General features: G+C 36.9%; 1 long non-coding RNA gene across 1 annotated transcript; it reads right to left on the bottom strand.

Moving 5' to 3' along the window:
- Positions 1-307: 307 nt before the first annotated feature.
- Positions 308-11,160, bottom strand: LOC106005811. The gene is made up of 3 exons (XR_001179455.2): positions 11,046-11,160; positions 664-758; positions 308-477 (listed from the first exon to the last, which is right to left on the bottom strand). It is a non-coding gene; the product is annotated as an uncharacterized LOC106005811 (long non-coding RNA).
- Positions 11,161-12,713: the final 1,553 nt, after the last annotated feature.

Below are 12,713 nucleotides of genomic sequence, written 5' to 3'. Positions count from 1 at the left end.
GGGCACCAGGGTGGCTCAGTGGGTTAAACCTCTGCGTTCAGCTCCGGTCATGATCCCAGGGTCCTGGGATCGAGCCCCACATCAGGCTCTCTGCTCCGCAGGGAGCCTGCTTCCTCCTCTCTCTCTGCCTGCCTCTCAGCCTACTTGTGATCTCTATCTGTCATATAAATAAATAAAAAAAATCTTTAAAAAAAAAGTTTTTAAATTTATGAACTCTAAGTATACATTCAAAGTGTTTATAATGGTATTCATTAACAAGAAATCAACAAATTGATGACAGTTGACTTATCAGTTGATTACTCCATGAAAAAGCAAGTGTTCTTTTTGTTGCACTCAATCAGTATACTTTTATTGAATCACTTTTATTGAACCATTTTATAGGTGTTAAACATTGTGGTAGGCATTAAAGACACAGACACTTAGTACAAAATTACTTCCTTGAAAAGGCTGATGCAGGAAACCAATAGTGATGGAATTCTGGAAAAGATGGCAGAGGAGGAGGACCCTAAATTCACTTTGTCCCATAAATACACCAAGATAACACCCACATCAGTGTAAATAACCCAGAAAATGACCTAAGACTCGCAGAACAGACTCTCCCCAGCTAAACATGGAGAAGAGCCCATGTCAAAAATGGAAGGACGGGCATAGACAAAAAATTACCTGTGAGGCATCCATGGGAGGGAGGGACAAGGCAAGCATGGTAAAGGGAGAGGAGCAGATCCCACACCAGGTACTCCAGGCACAGAAGATCCACACTGGGAAGACAAACCCCCATAATAGTTGATTTTCAACACAGAGGAGATTCACTTGTGAGTTTTTACAATCAGTGAGGCTCAACACTGGGAAATTTAAAACTCAGCAGCCCATCTCTGGCAGAACCAGAGAGCAATAGGAAACTGAGTCCCCACTCTTAAAGAGAAAACATAATAACAACTCTGATGAGATATAGCATGGAAGCAGCAATATGAAAAATGTCAGGATATAAAGATTTGTTTACTAATCTCAGAGCATGTGCTGGACAGGGCAGGGATCTTCAGGAGACTTCAAAAACAAAAGAACTGTTGGGTGTCACTTCCCTCTCCTGCCCCCCACCTAGATGCATGGACACCTGAAGGAACCACCTTGAACCCTACTCCCATACTCTCCTATGAACCAGCCTCTCCACCTCACCCCTCAGCTGGAGTCCATCCAAAGTACAACCATAAGGGTGGCAATGTACAAATAGCCCTGGCAAGGGTCAACACCACTCCAAAGTGACACCTGCCCTGGAGAAAGGGGATGATAACCACACACACCAGTTCAACTGTGACCCAGCAGTGGGATAGGGAAAAACAGTTGGTCTGACTGGCCCCACCCACCAACAAAAGCCTCTCAGGAGACAATCCAGGGAGGGGTGCCTGGGTGGCTCAGTTGGTTAAGGGGACTGCCTTTAGCTCAGGTCATGATCTTGGGGTTCTGGGATGGAGCCCTGCATCAGGCTACCTGCTCAGTGGGGAGCATGCTTCTTCCTCTCCCACTCCCCTGCTCGTGCTCTCTATCAAGTAAATAAATAAAATCTTTAAATTAAAAAATAAAAATTTAAAAAAATTAAAAAAAGGAGACAACCCAGGGAGAGCATCCTGTAGTTCAGTGTCACCACAATTCTGGCAAATACCGGGTCTGATCCCACTCAGCCCAACGTGGCCCCAGACTGGCCCCTTAACAGCACAGGGACCAAAACTTGACCTTAATCGGCAGAAAGAATCATTGAAGATGACTGAACTGAAAGTAAATGGGGCTCAGCCTCATGAGTAGGGCACATGCAACCTCTAAAGAGCCAGGTTCTGGTGAATAGAAGACATTGCACTGCAGGGCACTAAAAGACCTCTTCTTGTAAGGCCACTACTATCAAGAGCAGGAGACCTAGCTGACTTTCCTAAAATATAGAAACAGATGCAGAGAGTTAGACAAATGAGGAGATGGGGGAATATATCTCAAATGAAAGAACATGACAAAATCATATAAAGAGACCTAAATGAAATGGAGACAATTATATGCCCAATAGAAATTTTAAAAATAATGGTCATTAAGATACACACTGGAGTTGAGAAAAAAATGGAGGAATTCAGGGAGATGCTCAAGAAAGAGACAGAAGCTATAAAAAAAGAACCAATCATAGATGAAAGAACTCAAACCTGAAAGAAAAAATATACTAGATGGAATAAATAGCAAACTAGAGGAAGAAGAAGAATGGATCAGTTACCTGGAAAACTGAAAATAGAAAGCAATCAAGCCGAACAGGAGAAAGAGGAAAAAAAGAGAAATAAATTTAGGAAACTGAGCGACACCATCAAGCATAATAACACTTGCATGATAAGGATCCAAAAAGCAGAAGAGAGAGAAAAGGAGACAGAAAGTTTATCCGAAGAAATAATAGCTGAAAACCTCCTTAATCTGGAGAGGAAAACAGAAATCCAATCTGGGAGGCACAGAGAGCTCCCAACAAAATTAACCCAAGGAGGTCTACGCCAAGACATATAAAAATTTAAATGGCAAAGCGTAGTGATAAAGTAGCAAGAGAAAAAGAAAAGCAAGCAGTTTTATACAAGGAAAAATTCATATGGCTACTAGCTGATCTTTCAGCAGAAACTTTGCAGGCCAAAAAAAAAGTGGCATAATATATTCAAAGTGTTCAAAAATAAAAACCCTCTAACCAAGAATATGCTATCCAGCAATTGATAACACTTCAGCAGATTCATCAAAAAGAGAAAGAAAGGGCTCAAATAAACAAAATCAGAAATGAAGGAAGAGAAATAACAACTAACACCACAGAGATACAAAGGATTATTAAGAAAATATTATAAAAATTTAATACCAAAAAATCAGACAACCTAAAAGAAATAGATAAAGTCGTAGAAACATATAACCTCCCAAAATCAAATCAGGAAGAAATAGGAAATTTGAATAGACCAAGTAGTAGCAATGAAATTGAATCAGTAAAAAAAAATAGTTCCCAAAAGACAAAAGTCTAAGACCAGATTGCTTCACAGATGAATTCTACGAAACATTTAAAGAAGAGTTAATAACTATTTCTCTCAAACTATTCCAAAAGGTAGAAGAGGGAGGAAAGCTTCCAAATTCATTCTATGAGGCCAGCACTACTTTGATAAGAAAACTAGATAAAGACACTGCAAAAAAATGAAAACTATAAGCCAATATCTCTGATGAACATAGATACAAAATCCTCAACAAAATATTAGCAAACCAAATCCAACAATATATTTAAAAAATCATTCACCACGATCAAGTGGAATTTATTCCTGAGATGTAAGGGTAGTTCAATATTCACAATTCAATCAATATGATGCATCACATTGATAAGAGGAAGGATAAAAACCATATGATCATTTCAATAGGTGCAGAAAAAGCATTTGACAAAGTACAACATCCATTCATGGTAAAAACCCTCAACAGAGCAGGGTTAGATGGAACATACCTCATCATATGAGATCATATGAGAAACCCACCACTAATATCATCCTCAGTGGGTAAAAACTGAGAGCTTTACCTCTATAGTTAGGAAAAAGACAAGGATGTCCACTCTCACCACTGTTATTTAACAAAGTACTAGAAGTCTTAGCTACAAAATCAGGCAACAGCAGCAAAAAAATAAAAGGCATTTAAATTGGTAAGAAAGAAGTAAAAACCTCCACTATTTGCAAATGACATGATACTATTCATAGAAAACCCTAAAGACCCCGTCAAAAATCAAGCAGAAAGAGTCAGCAATCATAAGGTTTCACTTACTTGTGGGGCATAAGAAATAACAGAGGACATTGGGAGATGGAGAGGAGAAGTGAGATAGGGGAAATTGGAGGGGGAGACAAACCCTGAAAGGCTATGGACTCTGAGAAACAAACTGAGGGTTTTGGAGGGGATAGGGGTGGGAGGTTGTGTGAGCCTGGTGGTGGGTATTATAGAAGGCACATATTGCATGGAGCACAGGGTGTGGTGCACAAACAATGAATTTTGGAACACTGAAAAAAAATAAAATTTGAAAAAAAATCTACTAGAACTGTAAAGGAATAAGTCAGGTTTCAGGATACAAAATCAACATACAGAAATCTTTTGCATTTCTATACCTTAATAATGAATCAGCAAAAAGAGAAATCAAGAAAACAATTCCATCTACAATTGCACCAGAAATAATAAAATACATAGAAATAAATTTAGGTAAGGAGGTTAAATGCCTGTACTCTGAAAGCTATAAAACACTGAGAGAAATTGAAAATAACACAAATGGAAAAATATCCCATGTTCATGGGTTGGAAGAACAAATATTAAAATGCTCATACTACCCAGAGCAAGCCAGAGACTTAATGCAATCCCTATTAAATACCAACAGCATTTTTCACAGAACTAGAATAAATAATCCTAAAACTTGTATGGAACCACAAAAGAACCTGAATAGCCAAAACTTGAAAAAGAACAAAACTGGATGTATCATAATCCCAGATTTCAAGACAGACTACAAAGCTATAGTAATCAAAACAGTATGGTGCTTGCACAAAAATAGATATGTAGATCAACAAAACAGAAGAGCGACTCCAGAAATAAACCCACACTTCTATGGTGAATTAATCTATGACAAAGGAGACAAGAATATATAATCATAAAAGAGTCTCTTCAACAAATGGTTTTGGGAAAACCAGACAGCTACATGCAAAAGAATGAAACTGGACCACTTTCTTACACTATATACAAAAATTTTTAAATGTATTAAAGACCTAAATATGAGACCTGAAACCATAATAATCCTCCAAGGTATCACAGGCAGCAATTTCTCTGCCATCAACAGTAGCTTTCCTAGATATATGTCCCCTAACACAAGGGAAACAAAAGCAAAAATAAACTATTGGAACTGCATCAAAATTAAAAGCTTCTCCACAGCAAAGGAAGCATAAAACTAAAAGACAACCTACAGAATGGGAGAAGATAATTTGCAAATGGTATATCCAATAAATGGTTAGTATCTGAAATAAAAAGCTTATACAACCCAATACCAAAAACAAATGAACAAACAATTAAAAATGGGGAGAAGACATGAATAGACATTCCTCTAAAGAAGACACCCAGATGGCTAACAGACACATGAAAAGATGCTCAACGTCACTCATCATCAGACAAATGCATATCAAAACCACAATGAGGTATCACCTCACACCTGTCAGAATGGCTAAAATCAAAACAACAAGAAACAACAAGTGTTGGTGAGGCTGTGGAGAAAAGGGAACCCTTGTGCACGGTAAGTGGGAATGCAAATCAGAGAACCCACTGTGGAAAACAGTATAGAGATTCCTTAAAAAATAAAAAATAGTTTCTCATGGTTCACCTCCCCTTCCAATTTCCCTCAACTCTCTTCTCCTCTCCATCTCCCCTTGTCCTCCATGCTATTTATTATGCTCCACAAATAAGTGAAACCATATGATAATTGACTGTCTCTGCTTGACTTCTGGAGCACTGGGTGTGGTGCAAAAACAATGAATACTGTTACACTGAAAAAAATAAAAATAAAAAAATAAATAAAAATTTTAAAAAATTACAAACAGATCTACCATATGATCCAATAATTCTACTACTGGGTATTTATCCAAAGAATATGTGAACACTAATTTGAAAAGATATACACATCCTTATGCTTATTGCAGTATTATTTACAATAGCCAAACTATGGAAGCAGCCCTCATATGTCCACTGATAGATGAACTGACAGAGAAGCTATGAGATACATGTAAATAAAATAGAATATTACTCAGCCATAAAAGAGAATGAAATCCTGCCATTTACAACAACCATGATGGATCAGACTTCAACTAACAACGTGAATGAGCTTGGAAATAGATTCTTTCCAAAGCCTCCAGATAAGAGCCTAGGATATTAAGCTAACACTTTGATTTCCATCTCGTGAAACCCACAGCAGAAAAACTAACTGAGCCAAAATGGACTTCAGATCTATAGAACTGTGAGATAATACATCCATATTGTTTTCAGAAAACTAATACAAGGTTAAAGAGGTTAAGTAGAGATCACACTATATAGGCCTTCGTATGCTTGCTAGGCTATTAGAGAAATTTGCTTCAAAACATAAAAAGAAATGGATTTTGCATGAAAAATAAATTTTTCAGCAATGTTTTGGTCTTGTGTCTAGAGTAGACACTAGAAAGTAAAATCCTCCAACATAAGATCCATAAAGGTAGGGATTATTGTCTGTACCATGCTACATCCCCATTCTCTAGAACAGTTTCAGTATTTGGTACTGGAAAATATTTTTTTGTACTCAAAAAATAGCTGTGGCTGAATGGATCATACTACCCAGCAGTAGAAAGGGTCAATAAATTCTCGGTCAAATTTTGCCTATTGCAATTATGGGCTTACTTGGGGAAAAGTAGTCAAACTCTTCTTTATCTTTACCCACAATTTTTTGCCCACAATTCTTTTCATATTCACCAAAGGAATATTTAGCCAAGAAAATCAAAATAGGTTCAGAAAATGGCCATAAGGTGACAGTGAGTACTGAAATTGAACTGCCATGCTATAAAAGGTAAGAAGGACAAGAGATATGTGACAAGGATATGACATGGCAGGAGGCCCATCTGGAATTAGGAGTAAATATACCATGAAGCTCTCCCCTTCTGTATCATAGCTACATGTTCTAGATTTCTCACTCACTGAATAAAGTGGAAATAAAACTACATTTCCAGGTTAGTCTTTAAAGTGAACCATTCCAAACAGATAACATAAAATGCCCTCAGGCAGACAAAAAAAAATAAAAAAAAACCCAGGAACAATGACTATTCAGACTTATTGGTTTAGTCCTTGGCAGTAAAACAAAATCAGTTTTTGGAAAATTATGTTTGTCTTGTGTATTTTTCATGTTTTTGATCCTGACCATTATTTGGATTGTCATTGCCTCAAAGGAAAAGAGAGAGTAAATCCTCATGCATCTGTACAAATACAATTCAACACTTTGCATATAATGAATGCTTAATAAATAGTAATGCCTCTCTTATTTATTTAAAAACTAGAAAACTAAAAACAGATCCTTTGGAAATTGGCAACTATACTTTCCCATTGTAGTCTTATTTCTAGCTCTTCATTGTTCCATACTCAAAGACAGATAACAATACAGTTTATTCTTTTGATCATTTAACAATTACTGAGTTCCTACCATATGACAAGCACAATGCCACAGGGACACAGTGATGATCAAATCAAATTTAGTGGGTCCTTCAAAACAGAGCTCACATTCTGCTTGGGGAAATGGTCTTGAGACAAGTAATCACATTAATAAATACATGTCAATAAATTGAGTAAGTGTCTTTAATGTAAAGAACGTTTTCCTTAGACAGAAAAAAAGAAGACTGAAATAATACCAGGCAGACATTATTATGGAGTTCCTATGTAGTGTGATATTTTCGAGGAACTGCAAGTTTTTAGTAAGGCTAGCACATAAGGCCGGATATGACAAGAGCTGAAGATGGAGTTGGAGAGGTAGGCAAGCCAGAATGTGTCCTGCTGAGTTAGCTGGACTTCATTCTGTAGATGATGAGCACACACTGACACACTGTCCTGGGACTTCCCTTTAATAAAGTAATCATTCCAATTTGCTATATAAATTATGAATTATACACTTGTAAATTTCTATATTTTAAAAATACTTTCCTAAATAAACAATAGTATTAATAATAATAATTGTGTCTGATTCCCAGAAGAAATCATTGCATTTTTATTTTATTCCAATTTATTTAGAATGGAATGTTTTTGCCTATAGGTAATATTTCAGTTATACACACAGACACATACAGATATGCGCGCGCACACACACACACACACACACACCACACATTCAATCAACCTGGAAACTGCTCCCTTGGTTTCAGAACCCAAATCGTAGATATTGCATGAATATTTAAAGGCAAGTTTCTGTTCCTTCCCCTTTTATCCCCACCTTTAAACTTAACCAAAAGTAAAAAATTTATCACCATAAGAAATACAAACTAAATACATTTAAAGACACCAGCTAGAGAATACAAAGTATTTTTCCATTCTGTAGAAAAAAAATACAAAATGTCACATTTTAAGTGACAAAAGAAAACTGTTCTTTTATATCAACATAACACTAGAAAATAAAAATAAAGATTTAAATTAGCCTTTGTTATAACAGTGATAATCAATCTTACTGTTTCCTCAAAATAAACAATTTTGATTAAAATATAAACACAACCCAGAGTTTGAATGAAGAAATTTTAGTTACTGAATTCATAAAAACTCTATTATATTAGTTGTTACTTAGCTTTTTTTTTTTTTTGATGATGATTTTATTTATTTATTTGACAAAGAGATCACAAGTATGCAGAGAGGCAGGCAGAGAGAGAGAGAGAAGCAGGCTCCCTGCTAAGCAGAGAGCCCACTGCGAGGCTCAGTCCCAAGACCCTGAGATCATGACCTAGGCCAAAGACAGAGGCTTAACCCACTAAGCCACCCAGAGGCCCCACTTAGCTTTTTCTTAAGTGGGGAAAAATTGTGGGCCATTTTGTTTCATTTGCTTTTACTCTAACCTGCTTTATTGTCCATGGAAGCAACATGAAAGTGCTCTCTAAATATTTTCCAATAAAAAGAGTGATTGATCAAATAACGTAACAGAAATGTGTGGAACTTTTTGGACGGGGGAGTGATGGAGAGAGAAGGACTTTTATTGTTCTAAAATGGAACAGGTAGGGGTGCCTGGGTGGCTTAGTTGGTTAAGATTGGCTCAGGTCATGATCCTGAGGTCCTGGGACAGAGCCCTGCATGGGGCTCCCTGCTCAGTGGGGAGCCTGTTTCTCCCTCTCCCTTGGCCCCTTCCCCCTGCTCTTGCTCTCTCTCTCTCTCAATCTCTCTCTCTCTCTTACTCTGCCCTCTCTCTCTCAAATAAATAAATAAAATCTATTTTAAAAAATGGAATAGGCAATCTATTGGACAGATCATGTTTCTTCTAATATTCTGAAGATATGATCTATAAAGAAACTGTTAATAGATTTTAAGCACAGATTCATAAAAATTTGGAGCTAAAAGGACCTAAAAGTTTATCTCATCTACATTCTTATTATTCTAAGTGCTTCTCAATTTTTCCCAGACTCCCCTGCATTTAGATTGGAGACTTGTGACTAGTTATTGTCACATAGTTATAGTTACAGTCCATATAGTGGACTATGAATGAAAGTGATGCATTACTTCTCAGCTGAGAGCTCTTAAGGTGAGGGCATTCCCTCCACCTCTCTTCTCTTCCTGTAGCTACCTACTAAACCATGGTTCCTCACACAACCTGGGTCCCGGAATGACTTGCAAAGTCATCTTCTCTGCCATCTGGCATATTGGGAAAGAAATATGAGTAAGAAAAAAATTGTTCTGTTGAACCACCAAGATTCTAGGGTTTGTCTGCTGTGGCAGTCAACATTATTTAATCCAACCGATAGAGCATGAAATGTGCTTCTAGTATAACAAAGCTTAAAATATTTGACATTAACCTATGGTCTCAAGGCAAGGAAATTGATATCAGCAGCAAAGACGGAGATATGATTATGTAATTAGGTATAGGCTCTGTATTTGTTAATGCTAATAAAGTAGAAGACCATGTATTACTTAACTTGCAATTGTTAGGGGAGGTCATTGAGAGGACATGATCTCCAGTTGAGCTGTGAGTTATACCTGAGAAACTAAGGCTCCTCACCCTGTTCCCTAACCTTGGAATATACATTCTGCCCACTGTTGCCACAGTGGGAGTTATTCCAAGAACATAGCCTTGAGAGTTAGGTGTTGTTGAAGCCATCTTTATGATGTATATGACAACCCAATGTAGGCCTGTTTAAACGTTTAAGATTCTGCCAAGAAGGTGAGGAGATCTAGTAATTTTGTATGCAAGTTTCCTTGCTTATTAAAACTGCCACTTACCAATCTGTAGTGGTCTGCTTCTTTCTTTGGTCTCATCTTGCCCTCTGCATACCAGGGGCCAATTTGCAAACCAACAATAGTTCCAGGGAAAGGATGTATATTAATTGGTATTGGCTGTGTTTCATAATATATTACAAAAGTGATTAGAATAGGAAGAATTAGCCAGTTTATAAACAGAAATTTGGGTTTGCATGATTGGAAAACAGAGTTTTCAGATTCTGATAGTAAGTAAATGGAATGAAATGACTTTGAGAAACCAAAACAAGTATACCTTTTCTACTGAATAAAAAGAAATAAGGAAAAAGATCAGATTATAGGTATAACTGACATATATGTTCTAGAAAACTTCAAGTTAGCTTCCAATATTTGGGGGAGATGCATGGAATAAAGAAAACAAAACACAACAAGTAAAGAAGACTCCAAAATCATAACTCATGGAACTGACTAGAGGCAAATAAATCAAAAGTCTACTGCATTTTCAAAGGAATGTTTATAAGCTTGGACTATAGAATACCTTGACTGTTCCAGACTTAAATAAACAAACACTAAAATACTATGGTCCTTCAAAGTTATGGGGGAAAAATTAGTTGTGAAAGCTTTTTATTGAGCATAGTTTTCAATTCCTATTTCAGAGGAACCAAATATAATAGAAAAGAAGAAATATTCTAGAAGGCAGAGCCATAGACTAGGGAGAAAAATAGATAAAGGAATTCTTCCAGAGAAGAACATAAAACTTAATCAAGGAACCTCTGCCACCTCAGGGTAAAAGTTCTTAAAATGTCTGTTCAGTGGGATTCCAGAACGGCTTACAGACTAGTGACTACTACATGTCATGAAGCTTTCCTTTTTCCTTGTGGGATTTATTACATATATCCTGTTCTTATTCCATGTTTATACATAAAATGAGAAAATAATTGATAGTTAATTGACCCATGAGGATTATTTTTATCATCAACTACATATAATATGAAAATGAATATATATTTTTGGTTAAATATTAACCAGTATTAGCAGGTAAAACTTTCTGAGTTTCAACCAAGGCATTCTATTTAAAAATCAAAATTTAGGGGTACCTGGGTGACTCTTTGTTGAGTGTCCAACTCTTGATCTCAGCTCAGGTCTTGATCTTAGGGTCATGAGTTTAAGTACCATGTTGGGTCCCACAAAGGGCATGCTGCCTACTTAAAAAAAAAAAAAAAAAAAAGTCAAAATTTCAGAGCATGCCAAATACAATGACATCTTCAGACTATAAGTTATCATGTATGTCCCAGAAATCTTTCTTGGTTTTATTGCATTTAAAGGCCATCCATCCAAATTCAGGATGTTAGGCTTGAAATCTAAGGCAGGATAGCATAATGGACTGATGATATTCACTGAACATAGTATTTGGACTCTAATGGTGTTAAGTGCAAATTTTGTCTCTGAAAGTAACTAGTACAAAGTTCCTCATGTCCCATTTTCCTCATTTTCTACATTTCTTAGTATGGAGCTATGGGATTGTAAGAATTAAATATGATAATATATGACACATGGCCAGTGCTCAACAGTTGGCTTGGTATAAAAAAAGCTATAAACTAGGGGCACTTGGGTGGCTCAGTGGATTAAAGCCTCTGCCTTCGGCTCGGGTCATGATCCCAGGGTCCTGGGATCGAGCCCCGCATCGGGCTTTCTGCTCAGCAGAGAGCCTGCTTTATCCTCTCTCTCTCTCTGCCTGCCTCTCTGCCTACTTGTGATCTCTGTCTGTCAAATAAATAAATAAAATCTTTAAAAAAAAAAAAAAGCTATAAACTATAAGCTCTCCTATTGAAAAAGAGAAACAATGGGAGGTTTATAGGAGTCACTTGTCCTCAGTAATTCTGCAATCCCACAAGGCACATGTTGCTAGTTCTTTCATTAAGACTAAAGGCCAGGTCGTTGTTCTTTGCTCTACACTCTGCGTTCTTAGTTCTGTCCCTCCAGTCCTTCTTTCTTTGTCAGGCAAAGTAACCTATATTTACAGCTGAGAAATTTTATTAGTTGCTTCCTGTATGTAAAATGGGGATCCAACTTCTTATTCTGCACTGTTTCTGTCCCTTTCCAGTCAAATGAGCAGTGTTTTAGTCTGTACAATTCTCTTAAAATTTCTTTGGTCCCTAATGAATCAAATTGGGGTTCATTTTATTAGATAAGCCCCCCTCAAAGGCATCTTAAAGATGTTTTCTACCTTTGGGCTAAGCTGAGGCTGTGAGAACAAAGCTCCATTGTTTAAATGAATAGTTCTGAGTTATAGCTTTATATCTTTCTGAGGTTTCAGCAAAGGATTTAATTTATCATATTTATGATTTGTTTTTAAATCATAATTTCCTGGCTTAAAAAAAAGTATTTATTATCTCTCACAGTTTCTGAGAATCAAGAATTCACAGGCAACTAACCTGGGTGATTTGGGTTAAGTGTCTCTTACGAGGTTGTAGTCAAATGGTGGCCAGAATAGTTACCTGAAGGCATGACTGGGGTTGGAAAATCTACTTTTGAGGTGGATCACTCACTTGACAGGCAAATTGTCATTGTTGGCAGTGGGCCTCAGTTCATTCTAATGTGTCCCTTTCCACAAGGCTACTTGAGTGTCCTTATGCCACAACAGATGACTTTACGCAGGTAAATGATCCAAGGGAGAGCTAAGTAGAAACTGAAATATTTTTTTACGACCTAGTTTTGAGAGTCATACAAAACCACTTTTACAGTAGTCTGTTTTTCCACATAGG

Source organism: Mustela putorius, unplaced genomic scaffold, assembly GCF_011764305.1.
Source record: "Mustela putorius furo isolate JIRA1106 unplaced genomic scaffold, ASM1176430v1.1 tig00003863_pilon_pilon_pilon, whole genome shotgun sequence".
NCBI lineage: Eukaryota > Metazoa > Chordata > Mammalia > Carnivora > Mustelidae > Mustela > Mustela putorius.
Note: the sequence above shows the minus strand (reverse complement) of the source record. Positions and strands in the feature narration are given on the sequence as shown.